This window comes from Lupinus angustifolius, chromosome LG17, assembly GCF_001865875.1.
Source record: "Lupinus angustifolius cultivar Tanjil chromosome LG17, LupAngTanjil_v1.0, whole genome shotgun sequence".
Lineage (NCBI taxonomy): Eukaryota > Viridiplantae > Streptophyta > Magnoliopsida > Fabales > Fabaceae > Lupinus > Lupinus angustifolius.
The window spans coordinates 14934835-14941708 of NC_032025.1; the positions used below are offsets into that span (position 1 = coordinate 14934835).

At 34.2% G+C, this 6874-nt stretch overlaps 1 protein-coding gene across 1 annotated transcript in view; it reads left to right on the top strand.

Annotated features, from left to right (window-relative positions):
- Positions 1–6119, top strand: part of LOC109332009 (V-type proton ATPase subunit E-like) — a 19664-nt gene extending 13545 nt beyond the window's left edge. Inside the window, exon 8 of the mRNA XM_019566847.1 lies at positions 6108–6119. The gene's annotated coding sequence lies outside the window, so the exon portion shown is untranslated. The remainder of the gene's footprint in view (positions 1–6107) is intronic.

Sequence of the window (6874 nt, forward strand, 5' to 3'; positions counted from 1 at the left end):
TGTGAGTAGGAAGCACAGACGGCGCCAATGTTCTCTATTAGAACACGAGGGTACGGACAATGATGAGTCAGATGTTGATGAAGAGGTAGGAAGTGGTCGTCAAGGTGACTGGAGGTAGCAAGAGAGTTGGGCCCGCCGGTGGAGGTACCTGAAAAGGCTCTCCGACGATCAAGTCAGTATATGAAGTAGAGAGAGTGAGTGACAGGAAGAACAATATTAGAGAGTCAAGGAGTTTTTGTTAAGATACTTCCTGTTGGTGGGTACTCCTATTTATAGGAGTGAGAGTTGACCTTGGGTTCTTGGCTGGTGGTGCAACACGTGGCCGACCAAAGGTGCTGTCGGGAGCTGCTTTTCCCGTGTTAGGCGGTCTGCAGGATCGTACGCCGTGCCCTTCTTGTCTTCTAGCCTGTGGGTGGTTAGGTTCCCGCTCTGCAACCCGTCTGTCGCGCTGGCAGGTAGGTTGGTGGAGTACGGAAAGCATGCTGTCCCCTGGGTCAACTTCGGTGGTCCCAACGAGTGGGGCCACCTCGGCGTCTAAACATGACCTTTGGTTCGCCGGATAGGAACAATGTTCAAGACCTATATATATTCATAACATGTTTCTCTTCAAGGCCTGTATAAACTCAAAACTTTTTGTATATAAGTTATTTTTGTAGTTTGGCCAATATTTTTGAACAACAATGCTTCTTTTGGAAAATACACCCTTAATATAAAGAATTCAACTCTCATTCAGATAAAAATGAATGATCCAATTAGTTGAGTAAAAAAAAAGAATATCACTAAATACATGATTTAAATAAAAATCAGAAAGAATTATCAAGTTGACAAAATTCACTTGGTCTATCTGATGTTGCAGAAGACAAAATGTATTATACTATTATTAAAGAAACAATCACGTACAAACTACAAAGTATAAAAGAAGTTTATTGGTCACGACTTTTTGAGACATTGCCTCTCTTCTATCAGAAAGTTTCAATTATCATAAAACATTAAATGCTCATTTGAGAACGAATATAAAACATTAATGGCGTTGTAAAAGTGCAAGAGAAAATCAAGTTGAAGATAAGGCAAAGTCTCAATGAATATTAATTTCAAGAAGAAGCTCTAGAAAAACTGGAACGAATATATTAATTGTATCATCTATAAATAGCTTCAATGTTTGAAGAATATAAGAACATTTGGAAATACGCGAACAAACTGAATATCATTTCAATCTCTCATTTATTTCAAACATTTTGTTCATAGTGTATTTAATATCATCAAGCTATACTGGACATTTGTATTCAATCATTTGGATTTTTTTCTTAAATCAAAAGGGAATGTGTTAGAACTTTCGATTTAATCCAAATTTGATTGATTCAACTTCGTTAAATCTTATTTTGTCCAACTCGAAATAGTCCAAGGGCATAACATTGTTTGTCCATGATGGGCAGTCAAACTGTTTGGTTTGTTCTGTGTTTGATAACCCATTTGTATTAATGATTTGTCTGTGTTCAAGACCGTATATAGTCATTACATGTCTTTGTTTAAGACCTTTATACATTCAAAACTCTTTTGTAAACAAGACATTTTTGTAGTTCAGTCAATATTTATGAGCAAAAATGCTTCTATCATAAAATACACCTTTAATGTAAAGAATTCAAGTCATCAATCAAAGAAAAATGAAGGTTTCAATTAGTTGAATCAGAAAAAAATAAAAAAAAAACATTTCTAAATACATGATTTAAATAAAAATTAGAAAGAATTGATAAAATTCATTTGGTACATCTACTATTGAAGAAGACAAAGTATATTTTATTATTGCACAATGAAACTGTTGAATACAAAGTATAAAAGAAATCTATTGGTCACCACCATTTGAGACCTTGTCTCTCTTCCATGAAGGAGTTCCAATTGGCATAAAACAAATGTTTATTTGAGAATGACTATGAAGCATTATGGTGATGCATAAGTATGAGAGGAAATTAAGCTAAAGATAAGACAAAGTCTTAATAAATATTAATTTCAAGAAAAAATCTAGCAAAACTTGAACGACTATATTAATTGCATCATCTATCAATAACTTCAATGTTTGAAGAAGAGAAGAACATATAGAAATCCAGGAACAAAGAGAATATAATTTTAATCTTTGGACACGTGTATTCAATCATTTTCTATTAAATTCATGGTTTTTCTCTTTCATATTTATTTCACTCTTGGAGTGTGATTGAATGACTTGCAAAGTTGTAAAGTTTATTTTAACACAAACCATTGTTTAGTGTTGAGCTTGAAGAGATTGGTGTGCAAAAAGTACCAGAGTTGTTGAGCCTAAGAGAGTAGATGTACAAAGAATACTTGTTTTAATCAGCTTAGATTTAATGTAATCTTGTATCTTCCAAGAAACTAGAAGTAGTATATGATTTTATGTAAACAAATATAAATATGTATTTCAGTTCATTATTTCTAAACTCCTTTTTATTTTCATCTATATAACTTCATTTTAATCTCTGGAGCTTTGATTATGTGCTATTATTAAGTTCTTTCCTCAAAATTTGTTTAAACTTTTTTATTATCTGATGAAATATTCGTCTAAAAATTGTTAAAAAAACAAATGAGTCAAAAAGGTTTATGTGCATACTGCAGAGTGTGAAAGTAATTCTCATAGGTTCTTTGTTCAGCTAGAGATATATGAATGAACACTCCTTGTGATGTTCCAAAGTATGACTTTGAAGAGATCCTTCTCTTTTAGCGATCTAAGGGTGGATCACTCTCATTGAGTGTGTCACCCCTTATCACTACCATCTTTTGTTTCTTTCATTCCCCGTTATTGTATAAATTTTGTTTCATAACCATCGAATTAAGGATACACAAAACCCCATGGTTGTTCTTTTTCTTCATGAATTTCGACCACCATTGATCATCGCTCAACTCTTGAGTTGGAGTAAACCCTATGACACTGGGATCAGTGACATCCAATGTTGAAGACGACCAACACTTCCAAACATGATGTCATATCCAAGGGATTTTATGTTCTCTCATCTTCAACAAAGTATTTTTGTCGCCTAGAGAACCACAACCCAACCTTGTTCGCTTCTAGAATTTTTGGGAAGTGACACATCGTCGTTGGGTTGTACACGATCTACATAATCGACTCATGAGATTTAGAAATTTAGTTAATAGACTGACGCTTTCCAAGATTAGGCAAATAGAGGATTTCTACATTTTTCCGCAAAATGTAATGTTGACTCCATTTTTAAAGGGGGTAGAAACATCTTTCCTCTCTTCTGAGTCCATCCTGAGAATCGTGTCACAACACTATCTAATCCAGATTGTGCATGTCATTTCACGCTCATGAGTAGCCTTTTTTCTTAATCCATGGACTTAATCCACAATTTCATTTTAATAACTGACTGTTCCTCAACAACATTTTTGCGCTTCACTTTTAACATTTTTGCGCCCTCTTTTAAAATAACCAAAGATTTCATTCTTATGAAATCTTGTCATCAAAATATATCTTAGGATAAGATTTTGTTACCTTGCTATGATGTAAAACTTCTATTACCTTTTTGTTGATAATAAAAATGGGGGTAGAAAATGAGAAAAACTTGGAAAAATTTGTATGATAAGCTTTTATCTCCTTACATGCACATATTTGTTTTTATATATATATATATATATATATATTAGGGAGAAAAATAAGTGTCTTTGGGAGAAATTAGATGTTTATCTCGGGGGATCATACAAGATATGGGTTGTGCATTCAAAGGCTTATGCGCTCAACAATGACAAGAGGCTCGACTTGTGCATCCAAGCGATGTTATCTAGAAGTTTTGAATTGGGCATTAAATACAAAGTCCGTCCAAAGTATCAAGTCATCAAATGAAACATGTCCAAATCTTTAATGTAATATTCTTTATGGATATAGTCCAAGAGGAAATATTCTTAGATGAATAAATATTTATCCTTATTATTTATCTTATAATATTCAATGCATAAAATGCAAAGTTTTGGTAAGAAAAAGTTTGCATAGCTAAGAGAGGGAAACTTTGCTTTTTAATATAAAAAATGAAACATATAATGTTAATTAGAGGGCATTGGGGACTCAACATTCCTCTAGAAGACAAAGTCTGTATATCAAGCTGAAAGCAAAAGGTAGCATATTAAGACACTCTGAAAAGTAAATATATTTATTAAATACTCTCTTTGAATGGGATAAATTCTTCTCAAAATGGATGTACTCAATGCAGTATATCCTTTTATGAAGATTGTTTGAAGAAGACTGAAGTAGAACACTCACTATAAACACTAAAGAATTAATCAATAACTAGGTTGATCATATTGAATATACACATTTAGGAAAATGTAGCCACACACAATCTCTGTATAGAATATTTATAAATAAGTCTTTTAAAGAGAATAATAAATAGAGAGAAATGTAAAGAGACATGAGTTTAAACAACAAACATGGAGAAAGCTCTTAGGACAAAAAATAGAGTTTAATATGCTCTAACTTGTTTAAATAGAAGACATTTGAATTTAACATGTTTTATCCGGATTCTAAATAAAGTTTACGAAGTTCTATTACTGATCTAAGGGTTGTAATATCAGCATAATTTTAGTAAGTTTCGATCAAGCCTGTCATTTATTTCATTATATTGGACACGTGAAGAGATGAGAATAAATAGTCAGTGTAAAAAAGCTTTGTAAGAAAGAATACTTGAGTACAAATTTGGATTAGCTTGTTTAGTAAAGAATATTCATGATACATGAAGAGATGAGAATACACGTACTATTCAGGATAATACTAGATTACCATTCTATCGATGCTGAAATAAGTAATTTATTCATTAAGGAGTTGAGGGTATTGAATGTAGATCAATTTAAACGAGCCATTATAAACAATGTGTTTTTCTTCTTACCCTTAACTCTTTATCAGTTTATATTTATTACAAATATGGGTTTTAGGTTTGAAGAACTTAACTTTTATAAAATATTTTTATATCTTTTATATTGCATGCAAAACAAACACAATGTTCATAAATTGGACCATTCACTATTTGATTATATTCATTGCATAAGAAAAATATTTTTTTTTAATTTATGGAAAAATATTTAATGGATACAGCACGACAATGATAGTGTTGGAAATGCTTGAAATATGTTATTGTATTAGTGTCAAATTGCCTAGTATTGAAATAGAGTAGAGTAACCAATGTTATATATTGGACTCAAGTCCTTTGTTATAATGTGCATCAGATATAAGCACCAAATAGAAACACCCTATGGACAGGTGGGCCCATGAGTGTGCTAGGAATTGTAATCCTTATTCTTTAATAATATCTTGGTAGCCGCTCAGCGCTCCCAGGAACGTAGGCACAATTGGCCGAACCCCATTAACAAATTATCTTGTTTCTTCTTTTCTATTTATTCTATGCCTTTATTTGATTGCTTGTGGCCAACACTGAGCAAAAATCGCTTCCGCTGCACCAACAATTGGTATCAGAGCCAATTGGTAGATGACTCTTAATCCATATGTCAGATAATGACTAAAGAGAGTGAAGGCGTGATGGCTAGACAAGGTGCATCAAAGGTACTGGAAACCATATAGTAGCTGAGTTGAAGGAGAAGAAAACATGGCAAACTGTGGTGGGGCGATATATGTTGATCAAGAACCCCAGAAGTTCATGTATTGGGTTAGGATCAAGGTGGAGATAGAGACTCATGTGTTAAGTTTGACCCAGAGACAGGTGCAGACAATATCTCTCTAGATGTTGAGAGATGTTCTCATTTGAGATGAGAAGTGGGATATCCTAATGGCGTGTCTGAGACGTCATAAAGAAGGTTTTAATTGTCAGCAGATCCACAAAAGCACAGAGGCGCTGACTGACTTTTGATGTAGGGTATAACATGGGCATTGACTTTGATGCAAGTTGTAACACGAGCATTGCTAGAGATGTATGTGTGTAACATGGGCATTAGCTTAGATGCAAGGATGTGACACAAACATTAGTTAGCATTGACGCAAGGTGTGTTGTGGGTATACTCCTTATGGTGGAGTATGATAGTTCTTTTGAACTAGGATTGTTGGAGTAGACAATGGTGGTAGCGGTTGAGGCTTTCTAAGGAAGCTCCAAGGTTTAGTTTGACCGAGTATTGAAGAGGACGATTGTTGATGAAATTTTATGTAGAGGTTCCAATATATCGAAAGACTTCCTAGCAATAGGTGGCTAGGCAACGTGTTCCATTTGGCGGCGGTACGGGAAGCTGCACTACAAGTTTGGAGAGCTAGGCTCTTGGTAACATCGTCAAGGATACTCAAAAGGTTTATACAGAAGGGGAGCAAACTCTTATGTGGATGAGTTGTTAAAGAGTATTAGACAATGAACAAGGTGGAGCTGGACATTCGCTAAGGTGGAGATTATTGTGTAGAGTTCCAAAAGGAGCGAGATATTTGTCTATTTCAATCAAGGTGGAGATTGTTGGAATGCTTGAAATATGTTATTGTGTTAGTCCCACATTGTCTAGTATTGAAATAAAGTAGAGTAACCAATGTTATATATTGGACTCAAGTTCTTTGTTATAATGTGCACCATATATAAGCACCAAATAGAAACACCCCATGAGCAGGTGGGCTCATGAGTGTGCTAGGGTTTGTAATTCTTAGTCTCTAATAATATCTTGGTAGCCACTCAGCACTCCTGGGACGTAGGCACAATTGGCTGAACCTCGTTACCAAATCTCTTGTGTTATTCTCTTGTTGTTAGGTATCAGTGGTTACAATACACCTAGAAGGGGGGTTGAATAGGTGTAGCGGTTAGAATATCCGCTTTTCGAAACTCAACACTTAATGCTGAATCACCCCTATTTAATCGATTAAAAGAATGTGGATAATCGA